We start from the raw sequence: 18562 nt of genomic DNA on the forward strand, positions 1-18562 counted from the left end.
CTACAGCGCTGCCCCTGAATATTATACTATATCACTACAGCGCTGCCCCTGAATATTATACTATATTACTACAGATCACTCACTTGTGATATTCTACAGCGCTGCCCCTGAATATTATACTATATTACTACAGCGCTGCCCCTGAATTATTATACTATTATTACTACAGCGCTGCCACTGAATATTATACTATATTACTACAGCGCTGCCCCTGAATATTATACTATATTACTACAGCGCTGCCCCTGAATATTATACTATATTACTACAGCGCTGCCCCTGAATATTATACTATATTACTACAGCGCTGCCCCTGAATATTATACTATATTACTACAGCGCTGCCCCTGAATATTATACTATATTACTACAGCGCTGCCCCTGAATATTATACTATATTACTACAGCGCTGCCCCTGAATATTATACTATATTACTACAGCGCTGCCCCTGAATATTATACTATATTACTACAGCGCTGCCCCTGAATATTATACTAATATTACTACAGCGCTGCCCCTGAATATTATACTATATTACTACAGCGCTGCCCCTGAATATTATACTAATATTACTACAGCGCTGCCCCTGAATATTATACTATATTACTACAGCGCTGCCCCTGAATATTATACTATATTACTACAGCGCTGCCCTGAATATTATACTATATTACTACAGCGCTGCCCTGAATATTATACTATATTACTACAGCGCTGCCTCCTGAATATTATACTATATTACTACAGCGCTGCCCCTGAATATTATACTATATTACTACAGCGCTGCCCCTGAATATTATACTATATTACTACAGCGCTGCCCCTGAATATTATACTATATTACTACAGCGCTGCCTCCTGAATATTATACTATATTACTACAGCGCTGCCCCTGAATATTATACTATATTACTACAGCGCTGCCCCTGAATATTATACTATATTACTACAGCGCTGCCCCTGAATATTATACTATATTACTACAGCGCTGCCCCTGAATATTATACTATATTACTACAGCGCTGCCCCTGAATATTATACTATATTACTACAGCGCTGCCCCTGAATATTATACTATATTACTACAGCGCTGCCCCTGAATATTATACTATATTACTACAGCGCTGCCCTGAATATTATACTATATTACTACAGCGCTGCCCCTGAATATTATACTATATTACTACAGCGCTGCCCCTGAATATTATACTATATTACTACAGCGCTGCCCCTGAATATTATACTATATTACTACAGCGCTGCTCCTGAATATTATACTATATTACTACAGCGCTGCCCCTGAATATTATACTATATTACTACAGCGCTGCCCCTGAATATTATACTATATTACTACAGCGCTGCCCCTGAATATTATACTATATTACTACAGCGCTGCTCCTGAATATTATACTATATTACTACAGCGCTGCCCCTGAATATTATACTATATTACTACAGCGCTGCCCTGAATATTATACTATATTACTACAGCGCTGCCCCTGAATATTATACTATATTACTACAGCGCTGCCCCTGAATATTATACTATATTACTACAGCGCTGCCCCTGAATATTATACTATATTACTACAGCGCTGCTCCTGAATATTATACTATATTACTACAGCGCTGCCCCCTGAATATTATACTATATTACTACAGCGCTGCCCCTGAATATTATACTATATTACTACAGCGCTGCCCCTGAATATTATACTATATTACTACAGCGCTGCCCCTGAATATTATACTATATTACTACAGCGCTGCCCCTGAATATTATACTATATTACTACAGCGCTGCCCCTGAATATTATACTATATTACTACAGCGCTGCTCCTGAATATTATACTATATTACTACAGCGCTGCCCCTGAATATTATACTATATTACTACAGCGCTGCCCCTGAATATTATACTATATTACTACAGCGCTGCCCCTGAATATTATACTATATTACTACAGCGCTGCCCCTGAATATTATACTATATTACTACAGCGCTGCCCCTGAATATTATACTATATTACTACAGCGCTGCCCCTGAATATTATACTATATTACTACAGCGCTGCCCCTGAATATTATACTATATTACTACAGCGCTGCCCCTGAATATTATACTATATTACTACAGCGCTGCCCTGAATATTATACTATATTACTACAGCGCTGCCCCTGAATATTATACTATATTACTACAGCGCTGCCCCTGAATATTATACTATATTACTACAGCGCTGCTCCTGAATATTATACTATATTACTACAGCGCTGCCCCTGAATATTATACTATATTACTACAGCGCTGCCCCTGAATATTATACTATATTACTACAGCGCTGCCCCTGAATATTATACTATATTACTACAGCGCTGCCCCTGAATATTATACTATATTACTACAGCGCTGCCCCTGAATATTATACTATATTACTACAGCGCTGCCCCTGAATATTATACTATATTACTACAGCGCTGCCCCTGAATATTATACTATATTACTACAGCGCTGCCCCTGAATATTATACTATATTACTACAGCGCTGCCCCTGAATATTATACTATATTACTACAGCGCTGCCCCTGAATATTATACTATATTACTACAGCGCTGCCCCTGAATATTATACTATATTACTACAGCGCTGCCCCTGAATATTATACTATATTACTACAGCGCTGCCCTGAATATTATACTATATTACTACAGCGCTGCCCCTGAATATTATACTATATTACTACAGCGCTGCTCCTGAATATTATACTATATTACTACAGCGCTGCCCCTGAATATTATACTATATTACTACAGCGCTGCCCCTGAATATTATACTATATTACTACAGCGCTGCCCCTGAATATTATACTATATTACTACAGCGCTGCCCCTGAATATTATACTATATTACTACAGCGCTGCCCCTGAATATTATACTATATTACTACAGCGCTGCCCCTGAATATTATACTATATTACTACAGCGCTGCCCCTGAATATTATACTATATTACTACAGCGCTGCCCCCTGAATATTATACTATATTACTACAGCGCTGCCCCTGAATATTATACTATATTACTACAGCGCTGCCCCTGAATATTATACTATATTACTACAGCGCTGCCCCTGAATATTATACTATATTACTACAGCGCTGCCCTGAATATTATACTATATTACTACAGCGCTGCCCCTGAATATTATACTATATTACTACAGCGCTGCCCCTGAATATTATACTATATTACTACAGCGCTGCCCCTGAATATTATACTATATTACTACAGCGCTGCCCCTGAATATTATACTATATTACTACAGCGCTGCCCCTGAATATTATACTATATTACTACAGCGCTGCCCCTGAATATTATACTATATTACTACAGCGCTGCCCCTGAATATTATACTATATTACTACAGCGCTGCCCCTGAATATTATACTATATTACTACAGCGCTGCCCCTGAATATTATACTATATTACTACAGCGCTGCTCCTGAATATTATACTATATTACTACAGCGCTGCCCCTGAATATTATACTATATTACTACAGCGCTGCCCCTGAATATTATACTATATTACTACAGCGCTGCCCCTGAATATTATACTATATTACTACAGCGCTGCCCCTGAATATTATACTATATTACTACAGCGCTGCCCCTGAATATTATACTATATTACTACAGCGCTGCCCCTGAATATTATACTATATTACTACAGCGCTGCCCCTGAATATTATACTATATTACTACAGCGCTGCCCCTGAATATTATACTATATTACTACAGCGCTGCCCCTGAATATTATACTATATTACTACAGCGCTGCCCCTGAATATTATACTATATTACTACAGCGCTGCCCCTGAATATTATACTATATTACTACAGCGCTGCCCCTGAATATTATACTATATTACTACAGCGCTGCCCTGAATATTATACTATATTACTACAGCGCTGCCCCTGAATATTATACTATATTACTACAGCGCTGCCCCTGAATATTATACTATATTACTACAGCGCTGCCCTGAATATTATACTATATTACTACAGCGCTGCTCCTGAATATTATACTATATTACTACAGCGCTGCCCCTGAATATTATACTATATTACTACAGCGCTGCCCCTGAATATTATACTATATTACTACAGCGCTGCCCCTGAATATTATACTATATTACTACAGCGCTGCCCCTGAATATTATACTATATTACTACAGCGCTGCCCCTGAATATTATACTATATTACTACAGCGCTGCCCCTGAATATTATACTATATTACTACAGCGCTGCCCCTGAATATTATACTATATTACTACAGCGCTGCCCCTGAATATTATACTATATTACTACAGCGCTGCCCCTGAATATTATACTATATTACTACAGCGCTGCCCCTGAATATTATACTATATTACTACAGCGCTGCCCCTGAATATTATACTATATTACTACAGCGCTGCCCCTGAATATTATACTATATCACTACAGCGCTGCTCCTGAATATTATACTATATTACTACAGCGCTGCCCCTGAATATTATACTATATTACTACAGCGCTGCCCTGAATATTATACTATATTACTACAGCGCTGCTCCTGAATATTATACTATATTACTACAGCGCTGCCCCTGAATATTATACTATATTACTACAGCGCTGCCCCTGAATATTATACTATATTACTACAGCGCTGCCCCTGAATATTATACTATATTACTACAGCGCTGCCCCTGAATATTATACTATATTACTACAGCGCTGCCCCTGAATATTATACTATATTACTACAGCGCTGCCCCTGAATATTATACTATATTACTACAGCGCTGCCCCTGAATATTATACTATATTACTACAGCGCTGCCCCTGAATATTATACTATATTACTACAGCGCTGCCCCTGAATATTATACTATATCACTACAGCGCTGCTCCCTGAATATTATACTATATTACTACAGCGCTGCCCCTGAATATTATACTATATTACTACAGCGCTGCCCCTGAATATTATACTATATTACTACAGCGCTGCCCCTGAATATTATACTATATTACTACAGCGCTGCCCCTGAATATTATACTATATTACTACAGCGCTGCCCCTGAATATTATACTATATTACTACAGCGCTGCCCCTGAATATTATACTATATTACTACAGCGCTGCCCCTGAATATTATACTATATTACTACAGCGCTGCCCCTGAATATTATACTATATTACTACAGCGCTGCCCCTGAATATTATACTATATTACTACAGCGCTGCCCCTGAATATTATACTATATTACTACAGCGCTGCTCCTGAATATTATACTATATTACTACAGCGCTGCCCCTGAATATTATACTATATTACTACAGCGCTGCCCCTGAATATTATACTATATTACTACAGCGCTGCCCCTGAATATTATACTATATTACTACAGCGCTGCTCCTGAATATTATACTATATTACTACAGCGCTGCCCCTGAATATTATACTATATTACTACAGCGCTGCCCCTGAATATTATACTATATTACTACAGCGCTGCCCCCGAATATTATACTATATTACTACAGCGCTGCTCCTGAATATTATACTATATTACTACAGCGCTGCCCCTGAATATTATACTATATTACTACAGCGCTGCCCCTGAATATTATACTATATTACTACAGCGCTGCCCCTGAATATTATACTATATTACTACAGCGCTGCCCCTGAATATTATACTATATTACTACAGCGCTGCCCCTGAATATTATACTATATTACTACAGCGCTGCCCTGAATATTATACTATATTACTACAGCGCTGCCCCTGAATATTATACTATATTACTACAGCGCTGCCCCTGAATATTATACTATATTACTACAGCGCTGCCCCTGAATATTATACTATATTACTACAGCGCTGCCCCTGAATATTATACTATATTACTACAAGCGCTGCCCCTGAATATTATACTATATTACTACAGCGCTGCCCCTGAATATTATACTATATTACTACAGCGCTGCCCCTGAATATTATACTATATTACTACAGCGCTGCCCCTGAATATTATACTATATTACTACAGCGCTGCCCCTGAATATTATACTATATTACTACAGCGCTGCCCCTGAATATTATACTATATTACTACAGCGCTGCCCCTGAATATTATACTATATTACTACAGCGCTGCCCCTGAATATTATACTATATTACTACAGCGCTGCCCCTGAATATTATACTATATTACTACAGCGCTGCCCCTGAATATTATACTATATTACTACAGCGCTGCTCCTGAATATTATACTATATTACTACAGCGCTGCTCCTGAATATTATACTATATTACTACAGCGCTGCCCCTGAATATTATACTATATTACTACAGCGCTGCCCCTGAATATTATACTATATTACTACAGCGCTGCTCCTGAATATTATACTATATTACTACAGCGCTGCCCCTGAATATTATACTATATTACTACAGCGCTGCCCCTGAATATTATACTATATTACTACAGCGCTGCCCCTGAATATTATACTATATTACTACAGCGCTGCCCCTGAATATTATACTATATTACTACAGCGCTGCCCCTGAATATTATACTATATTACTACAGCGCTGCCCTGAATATTATACTATATTACTACAGCGCTGCCCCCGAATATTATACTATATTACTACAGCGCTGCCCCTGAATATTATACTATATTACTACAGCGCTGCCCCTGAATATTATACTATATTACTACAGCGCTGCCCCTGAATATTATACTATATTACTACAGCGCTGCCCCTGAATATTATACTATATTACTACAGCGCTGCCCCTGAATATTATACTATATTACTACAGCGCTGCCCCTGAATATTATACTATATTACTACAGCGCTGCCCCTGAATATTATACTATATTACTACAGCGCTGCCCCTGAATATTATACTATATTACTACAGCGCTGCTCCTGAATATTATACTATATTACTACAGCGCTGCCCCTGAATATTATACTATATTACTACAGCGCTGCCCCTGAATATTATACTATATTACTACAGCGCTGCTCCTGAATATTATACTATATTACTACAGCGCTGCCCCTGAATATTATACTATATTACTACAGCGCTGCCCCTGAATATTATACTATATTACTACAGCGCTGCCTCCTGAATATTATACTATATTACTACAGCGCTGCTCCTGAATATTATACTATATTACTACAGCGCTGCCCCTGAATATTATACTATATTACTACAGCGCTGCCCCTGAATATTATACTATATTACTACAGCGCTGCCCCTGAATATTATACTATATTACTACAGCGCTGCCCCTGAATATTATACTATATTACTACAGCGCTGCCCCTGAATATTATACTATATTACTACAGCGCTGCCCCTGAATATTATACTATATTACTACAGCGCTGCCCCTGAATATTATACTATATTACTACAGCGCTGCCCCTGAATATTATACTATATTACTACAGCGCTGCTCCTGAATATTATACTATATTACTACAGCGCTGCCCCTGAATATTATACTATATTACTACAGCGCTGCCCCTGAATATTATACTATATTACTACAGCGCTGCCCCTGAATATTATACTATATTACTACAGCGCTGCTCCTGAATATTATACTATATCACTACAGCGCTGCTCCTGAATATTATACTATATTACTACAGCGCTGCCCTGAATATTATACTATATTACTACAGCGCTGCCCCTGAATATTATACTATATTACTACAGCGCTGCCCCTGAATATTATACTATATTACTACAGCGCTGCCCCTGAATATTATACTATATTACTACAGCGCTGCCCCTGAATATTATACTATATTACTACAGCGCTGCCCCTGAATATTATACTATATTACTACAGCGCTGCCCCTGAATATTATACTATATTACTACAGCGCTGCCCCTGAATATTATACTATATTACTACAGCGCTGCCCCTGAATATTATACTATATTACTACAGCGCTGCCCCTGAATATTATACTATATTACTACAGCGCTGCCCCTGAATATTATACTATATTACTACAGCGCTGCCCCTGAATATTATACTATATTACTACAGCGCTGCTCCTGAATATTATACTATATTACTACAGCGCTGCCCTGAATATTATACTATATTACTACAGCGCTGCCCCTGAATATTATACTATATTACTACAGCGCTGCCCCTGAATATTATACTATATTACTACAGCGCTGCTCCTGAATATTATACTATATTACTACAGCGCTGCCCCTGAATATTATACTATATTACTACAGCGCTGCCTCCTGAATATTATACTATATTACTACAGCGCTGCCCTGAATATTATACTATATTACTACAGCGCTGCCCCTGAATATTATACTATATTACTACAACGCTGCCCCTGAATATTATACTATATTACTACAGCGCTGCCCCTGAATATTATACTATATTACTACAGCGCTGCCCCTGAATATTATACTATATTACTACAGCGCTGCTCCTGAATATTATACTATATTACTACAGCGCTGCCCCTGAATATTATACTATATTACTACAGCGCTGCTCCTGAATATTATACTATATTATTACAGCGCTGCTCCTGAATATTATACTATATTACTACAGCGCTGCCCCTGAATATTATACTATATTACTACAGCGCTGCCCCTGAATATTATACTATATTACTACAGCGCTGCCCCTGAATATTATACTACATTACTACAGCGCTGCCCCTGAATATTATACTATATTACTACAGCGCTGCCCCTGAATATTATACTATATTACTACAGCGCTGCCCCTGAATATTATACTATATTACTACAGCGCTGCCCCTGAATATTATACTATATTACTACAGCGCTGCCACTGAATATTATACTATATTACTACAGCGCTGCCCCTGAATATTATACTATATTACTACAGCGCTGCTCCTGAATATTATACTATATTACTACAGCGCTGCCCCTGAATATTATACTATATTACTACAGCGCTGCTCCTGAATATTATACTATATTATTACAGCGCTGCTCCTGAATATTATACTATATTACTACAGCGCTGCCCCTGAATATTATACTATATTACTACAGCGCTGCCCCTGAATATTATACTATATCACTACAGCGCTGCCCCTGAATATTATACTATATTACTACAGCGCTGCTCCTGAATATTATACTATATTACTACAGCGCTGCCCCTGAATATTATACTATATTACTACAGCGCTGCCACTGAATATTATACTATATTACTACAGCGCTGCCCCCTGAATATTATACTATATTACTACAGCGCTGCCCCTGAATATTATACTATATTACTACAGCGCTGCCCCTGAATATTATACTATATTACTACAGCGCTGACCCTGAATATTATACTATATTACTACAGCGCTGCCCCTGAATATTATACTATATTACTACAGCCCTGCCCCTGAATATTATACTATATTACTACAGCGCTGCCCCTGAATATTATACTATATTACTACAGCCCTGCCCCTGAATATTATACTATATTACTACAGCGCTGCCCCTGAATATTATACTATATTACTACAGCGCTGCTCCTGAATATTATACTATATTACTACAGCGCTGCCCCTGAATATTATACTATATTACTACAGCGCTGCTCCTGAATATTATACTATATTACTACAGCGCTGCCCCTGAATATTATACTATATTACTACAGCGCTGCCCTGAATATTATACTATATTACTACAGCGCTGCTCCTGAATATTATACTATATTACTACAGCGCTGCTCCTGAATATTATACTATATTACTACAGCGCTGCCCCTGAATATTATACTATATTACTACAGCGCTGCCCCTGAATATTATACTATATTACTACAGCGCTGCCCCTGAATATTATACTATATTACTACAGCGCTGCTCCTGAATATTATACTATATTACTACAGCGCTGCCCCTGAATATTATACTATATTACTACAGCGCTGCCCCTGAATATTATACTATATTACTACAGCGCTGCCCCTGAATATTATACTATATTACTACAGCGCTGCCTCTGAATATTATACTATATTACTACAGCGCTGCCCCTGAATATTATACTATATTACTACAGCGCTGCCCCTGAATATTATACTATATTACTACAGCGCTGCCCCTGAATATTATACTATATTACTACAGCGCTGCCCCTGAATATTATACTATATTACTACAGCGCTGCCCCTTAATATTATACTATATTACTACAGCGCTGCCCCTGAATATTATACTATATTACTACAGCGCTGCCACTGAATATTATACTATATTACTACAGCGCTGCTCCTGAATATTATACTATATTACTACAGCGCTGCCCCTGAATATTATACTATATTACTACAGCGCTGCCCCTGAATATTATACTATATTACTACAGCGCTGCTCCTGAATATTATACTATATTACTACAGCGCTGCCCCTGAATATTATACTATATTACTACAGCGCTGCCCCTGAATATTATACTATATTACTACAGCGCTGCCCCGGAATATTATACTATATTACTACAGCGCTGCCCCTGAATATTATACTATATTACTACAGCGCTGCTCCTGAATATTATACTATATTACTACAGCGCTGCCCCTGAATATTATACTATATTACTACAGCGCTGCTCCTGAATATTATACTATATTACTACAGCGCTGCTCCTGAATATTATACTATATTACTACAGCGCTGCTCCTGAATATTATACTATATTACTACAGCGCTGCCCCTGAATATTATACTATATTACTACAGCGCTGCCCCTGAATATTATACTATATCACTACAGCGCTGCCCCTGAATATTATACTATATCACTACAGCGCTGCTCCTGAATATTATACTATATTACTACAGCGCTGCTCCTGAATATTATTCTATATTACTACAGCGCTGCCCCTGAATATTATACTATATTACTACAGCGCTGCCCCTGAATATTATACTATATTACTACAGCGCTGCTCCTGAATATTATACTATATTACTACAACGCTGCCCCTGAATATTATACTATATTACTACAGCGCTGCCCCTGAATATTATACTATATTACTACAGCGCTGCTCCTGAATATTATACTATATTACTACAGCGCTGCCCCTGAATATTATACTATATTACTACAGCGCTGCCCCTGAATATTATACTATATTACTACACTACAGCGCTGCCCCTGAATATTATACTATATTACTACAGCGCTGCCCCTGAATATTATACTATATTACTACAGCGCTGCCCCTGAATATTATACTATATTACTACAGCGCTGCCTCTGAATATTATACTATATTACTACAGCGCTGCTCTGAATATTATACTATATTACTACAGCGCTGCCCCTGAATATTATACTATATTACTACAGCGCTGCTCCTGAATATTATACTATATTACTACAGCGCTGCCCCTGAATATTATACTATATTACTACAGCGCTGCCTCTGAATATTATACTATATTACTACAGCGCTGCCCTGAATATTATACTATATTACTATAGCGCTGCCCCTGAATATTATACTATATTACTACAGCGCTGCCCCTGAATATTATACTATATTACTACAGCGCTGCTCCTGAATATTATACTATATTACTACAGCGCTGCTCCTGAATATTATACTATATTACTACAGCGCTGCTCCTGAATATTATACTATATTACTACAGCGCTGCCCCTGAATATTATACTATATTACTACAGCGCTGCCCCTGAATATTATACTATATTACTACAGCGCTGCCCCTGAATATTATACTATATTACTACAGCGCTGCCCCTGAATATTATACTATATTACTACAGCGCTGCCCTGAATATTATACTATATTACTACAGCGCTGCCCTGAATATTATACTATATTACTACAGCGCTGCTCCTGAATATTATACTATATTACTACAGCGCTGCCCCTGAATATTATACTATATTACTACAGCGCTGCCCCTGAATATTATACTATATTACTACAGCGCTGCCCCTGAATATTATACTATATTACTACAGCGCTGCCCCTGAATATTATACTATATTACTACAGCGCTGCCCCTGAATATTATACTATATTACTACAGCGCTGCCCCTGAATATTATACTATATTACTACAGCGCTGCCCCTGAATATTATACTATATTACTACAGCGCTGCCCCTGAATATTATACTATATTACTACAGCGCTGCCCCTTAATATTATACTATATTACTACAGCGCTGCCCCTTAATATTATACTATATTACTACAGCGCTGCCACTGAATATTATACTATATTACTACAGCGCTGCCCCTGAATATTATACTATATTACTACAGCGCTGCTCCTGAATATTATACTATATTACTACAGCGCTGCCCCTGAATATTATACTATATTACTACAGCGCTGCCCCTGAATATTATACTATATTACTACAGCGCTGCCCCTGAATATTATACTATATTACTACAGCGCTGCCACTGAATATTATACTATATTACTACAGCGCATATATATACAGCGTATACGAGTGTCTAATACAGACTCAATGGACCAGACTTATTAATAGCGAGGCAAACGGCACTATGTGCAGAGTGCAGCAGATTATTAGAGACCGATTGGAGCACCCAATAACAAACCACACCCACAAATTAACATACACACACCCCACACCCCCCAATAACAGACCACCCCCCACAAATTAACATACACACACCCCACACCCCCCAATAACAGACCACCCCCACAAATAACTTATCCACACTCATAAATGACACTACACACTAACCGATTTCCATACCCACCCCTTACCCTTCATACATGACATTACTACATACATGTGCAACATCCCCCACCGGGGCCCAGAATACCGGAGTGTCTGGCGGTTGCGGCCTTGGCACGCTGATATCACGGTGCTTGGTATGGGGACCGGTGTGTGCAAGAAATATGGAAGGAGAGGCTGATGTACTGGTTCTCCCCCTTAGATCCAACCCTGTGTGTCTGTAAGATAAGTCCCTGGGTAATGAATGGGGAGCCCGTGGTGGTAACAGCCGTATCCAGGGATCAGACTGAGGCAACGTTGTGCAAATCAACTCCCAACGGCCAAACGGTAGCAGCAGATTCAGCAAGCTGGAAGGGTAATGAAGATCAAGGTTCTCACAGCCTGATAATAGCTTCAGTCTGGGCTGGTAAAGATGGAGCCGAGTCCTGCTCATAGACCTCTGCGCTGGGGGTTTAGTCTCTGACTTGCCCTGGGTGCTGGACATTGGCATGGGGCGCCTCGGCTTCCTGGTAGTGGGTCTGCAGGAGCTGCACACTGGACCTGCTTCTCACTGGTAACACCCTCCAACCAGCTCCCCGCTTGCTTTACAATATTACAAGGAATCTCATTGGATAACAATATTTGGCATGCTTAACTCTTGCCTTACCAGGCAGTGGCTACAGCTGCAATTACTAAGTTTACCTAGCAGTAGCTTCTGGATGAGTTACACGGGCTCACCAGATAGATCCTGACATGGAGGGGGCGCTATTCACAACAACCACCTTGCCTATGCATTGGCAGGGGTGTTGCACATGACATTACTTATCTGGTATTATACTCTGTATCTGATTTGCTTGTAGCCTATAGCCATGGAAACACATTGCGCCAGATATATCACTGTGATGATGAATTCTGGTGCAGACTAAGACTGCCAGTTCCTACTTTACACCCACTTTTAGTTGGTCTAAACTGTGCACCAGAATTTTGTGCGTGGACAATTTTCCACAAGCCACGCCCCTTTCTCACTAGGCCAAACCCGTTTTCAAAGGCCACAACCCTTTTAGTCGGGCAAGTAAGAAAAGTGCCAAAAAAACCTTGATCAATCTGGTGGCATTTTAGACAGCGTAGACAGCAAAACCACCAGAATTATGGCGCAAGTGCGTTTATAAATCCCCCCCCCCCCCATTGTACTTCAAAGTAGTTGAAAAATTTTGATGATATCTTTTGTTTGGTTATGAAATAACGAAAATTTGTCAAAAATTTCAAAAAAAATTTCATGTTCAAAGTTCTTTATGTTCTGCTTTTGAGTCATATAGTAATAACTTCATAACTAACATTTCCCAAATATCTGCTTTATATCGGCTTGCGATTTTTATGAATCCTCTCGTTTTTTCTAGGTTATTGTATTTTTCGGACTATAAGGCGCACTAAAAATCCTTTGATTTTCTCAGAACTCAAAGTTGTGCCTTATAGTCAGTACACCTTATAATCCGGTGCGCCTTATATATGAACCGTACTTACAGACAACAGCTGCCTTGTACTGTGCACAGGTTTGCCACCTGCTGGTCATTCATCCTTATACTCCGATGCGCCTTATAATCCGGTGCGCCTTATATATGAACCGTACTTACAGACAACAGCTGCCTTGTACTGTGCACAGGTTTGCCACCTGCTGGTCATTCATCCTTATACTCCGATGCACCTTATAATCCGGTGCGCCTTATATATGAACCGTACTTACAGACAACAGCTGCCTTGTACTGTGCACAGGTTTGCCACCTGCTGGTCATTCATCCTTATACTCCGATGTGCCTTATAATCCGGTGCGCCTTATATATGAACCGTACTTACAGACAACAGCTGCCTTGTACTGTGCACAGGTTTGCCACCTGCTGGTCATTCATCCTTATACTCCGATGCGCCTTATAGTCCAGTGCGCCTTATATATGAACCGTACTTACAGACAACAGCTGCCTTGTACTGTGCACAGGTCTGCCACCTGCTGGTCATTCATCCTTATACTCCGATGCGCCTTATAGTCCAGTGCGCCTTATATATGAACCGTACTTACAGACAACAGCTGCCTTGTACTGTGCACAGGTCTGCCACCTGCTGGTCATTCATCCTTATACTCCGATGCGCCTTATAGTCCAGTGCGCCTTATATATGAACCGTACTTACAGACAACAGCTGCCTTGTACTGTGCACAGGTCTGCCACCTGCTGGTCATTCATCCTTATACTCCGGTGCGCCTTATAGTCCAGTTCGCCTTATATATGAACCGTACTTACAGACAACAGCTGCCTTGTACTGTGCACAGATCTGCCACCTGCTGGTCATTCATCCTTATACTCCGGTGCGCCTTATAGTCCAGTTCGCCTTATATATGAACCGTACTTACAGACAACAGCTGCCTTGTAGTGTGCACAGGTCTGCCACCTGCTGGTCATTCATCCTTATAATCAGGTGCGCTTTATAATCCGGTGCGCCTTATATATGAACCTAGACGTTTTAGCAGCCATTTATTTTTGTGGATGAGATCAACTTGTCAGGTACTTTTTTATTTAGGGGAAATCAGTTGCTAATTTATGAGATTTTACTAACTCTTTCTTAATGGTCCTAAAAAAAAATGTATTAATTCTGTTTAGATTTTTATTTCCGGCTGTTCATTGTATCCTAAAAATAATATGTTATGTTTATGCTATGTGTGACCACGATTATGGCGATTCCCTATTCATGTAGCATTTTTACGCATGACTTGTTTTGCAGAATATAGAACTCATTTTGTGATAAATTCACTTGTTTTTGTATTAATTCGAAAAGCATTTACATTTTCTGATTTACAAAGCAGTTTTAGGGCTTGTTTTTTGCGGGGCAAGCTGTACTTTTATATTGGTATTATGTCGGGTTTATATTTCTTTTTAAAGACCCTGGGGGATATTTATCATACGCTGGTGCTCGTGCGCCAGCGTATGATAGCCCCGCCGCTGTAAATTCGCAGCCCGATACATCAAGAGGCTTCTGCCTCTTGATGTATCGGGCTGCCAGTTGCGCAGCGTTTATCCTACACTAGGCAGGGCCTGGCGTAGAAAAAAACGCAACCGGCGACTTTTCACGTATGAAAAGTCGGCGGCAGCAGCGAGTGCGCATGCGCGGGGACAGTAACGCCCCGCGCCGGCCCACTCCCGTCCGGCCGCGCCCCCCTTCACGCCCCTTCACGCCCCACTGGCATGAAGGTGGCGGATTGGGGAAAATAATCGCAAAAGCTAGCAATAAGCCTGCATTTGCGATTATTTCAGGGCCTCTGCGCCACTGGCGGTGCGCAGAGGTCCTGATAAATATGCCCCCCTGTTTGTATAAGGTCAAATGTGAAAACATCATAATTTTTGTTCGTTTTATTTTCCTTTTTTTATGGCATTTACCATATGGGTTCAGTGACAATTTGTTTTACATTTTCTTGTGCTACTGTGATATTGCGATAAGTTGGTGCATTCAGTCGGAGCGGTGCAAGGAGCCCCAGATTTATGAAGAACGTGCACTACAATTCATGAATCTGGCGCCCCCTGCACACTACACAGGGCACTGCACATAGTACACACTGCACTGTTTTCGATAAGTGTGGGCCATTGTTCAGCATTGGAGCTGTATACAGAATACGGTAGGAGTTTTAAAGGCAAATTTGATACTTTCATTAATAAAAAAATTGCTAATATTTATAAACCCTTAAATGAAACGATTCAGTGGAAACAAAGGAAATACATGAAACGAGCCCAACTTAGGTGAGGAAGGAGAAGTTCCAGGCGGTTTCTCCTCTGGAGGAGATCATTATCCAGCCACTTACTGGGAAGTTTGAGTAAGGATTCTGATGTTTGTATCAATAATTTGTCATTAGCTTTTAATGAATGCAATTTCTTTGTTAGTGTTAGATCCCTGCGGCGGAGCGTAAACTGTAGAAATATGAGAAGGACAAGTCCCGGGAACGGACACTGAGCATGGAAACCTCTGCACAGCCACCGGTTACACTGCAGGGAGGAAGCCGGGGAGGCCAAGTACAGACGCTCCCCTACCTAAGGACACCTGACTTACAGACGACCCATAGTTAAATACGTAAGCTGTAAGGAGTCTGTAATGAAGCTTTATTCATAATCCTTGGTCCCATTACAGCAAAAAATTGTGAAACTCCAATTGTCACTGGGGCAAAAAAAAAAAAAAAAAAAATTGTCTACAATTATAAAATATATAGTTTCGACTTACATACAAATTCAACTTAAGAACAAACCTCCGGACCCTATCTTGTACGCAACCCGGGGACTGCCTGTATACAAAAGAGAAGATGTAAGGAAAGGGCAATGCAACCTGCGAATTCTCCAATCCGGCGCTCACCTGTCTGGGCTGCTGGCTCAGAAATATAGTATAATATATTTTTATTTTTTATATTTATTTATATATTTTTTTATTTTTATAATATATATTATTCTTGAATATCCTTTATGGTAAAACCACCTTACAGGAAATCTCCAATCAGAATCCATCCTGATAAACCAGGGACATTGCTCATAGATCCAGGCACCGGGACTGTGGTATCTTCTTATATGTGTTACCCATGGCCTCCTGCCTTCTAAAATCAACTTTTATAATTATTCTAATGAGCACTTGTGCAGTGAGAACTTCCTGTTCTAAGGGAGCCGGGGTAAGGTGAGACAGTGTAACAGCCTATAAAGCCAGAGGACTGAGGGGCTAGGGTAGCCCCTGAGGCTTATTAGCATAATTTTACTTAACGACCTGGTCCACTTTTTTCCACTTAAGAGCTGTATGAGGACTTAAAGGGGTTAGCAAATTGCACTTCATACTGACAGTATGTATAATTCCATGCCATGTACCGGGAAGTGGAAAAAATTCCAAATGAAGTGAAATTGGTAAAAAATGCATTCGCGACACCTTATTCTTTGGGTCGGTGCAATTACGGGGGATACCAAATTTATATTGGTTTTATAATGTTTTCATACATTAAGAAAAATTAGCAGAATTTGCAAAATAGTGAAAAAGTGGCGCTATTTTCTGTTACGTGGTTAAATGCTGCAAATAACCGCTGTTATATGTTGATATATTGGACAATTTGGAATGTGCCGATGCCTCTGACTTGTTTATGATTTTATTGTTTATTTATATTTATATCCGTTCTAGTGAAAAGGGGGTGATTTGATACATTGGGGGTCATTTACTAACGGCCCGATTCGCATTTTCCCGACGTGTTACCCGAATATTTCCGATTTGCGCCGCTTGTACATGAATTGCCCCGGGTTTTTGGCGCACGCGATCGGATTGTGGCGCATCGGGGCCGGCATGCGCGCGACAGAAATGGGGGGGGGCGTGGCCGAACGAAAACCCGACGTATTCGGAAAAACCGCCGCATTTAAAAAACCGAAATGTGTCGCTTGGGAAGCGCTCACCTTCACCTGCTATGGGATGGTGCATTCCGGGGCGTTAAGATTATTTTCGGCGCAGCAGCGCCACCTGGTGAACGGCGGAGGAACTACCTTCTTAAATCCCAGCCGGACCCGAATCCTGTGCAGAGAACGCGCCGCTGGATCGCGAATGGGCCGGGTAAGTAAATCTGCCCCATTGTAATGAATGGTCGTCATAGCAACAGATCGTTATTCCCAGATGACGTCACGGGAAGCAACAATCGAAGCCAAGA

The sequence above is a fragment of the Engystomops pustulosus genome, chromosome 11 (genome assembly GCF_040894005.1).
Source record: "Engystomops pustulosus chromosome 11, aEngPut4.maternal, whole genome shotgun sequence".
NCBI lineage: Eukaryota > Metazoa > Chordata > Amphibia > Anura > Leptodactylidae > Engystomops > Engystomops pustulosus.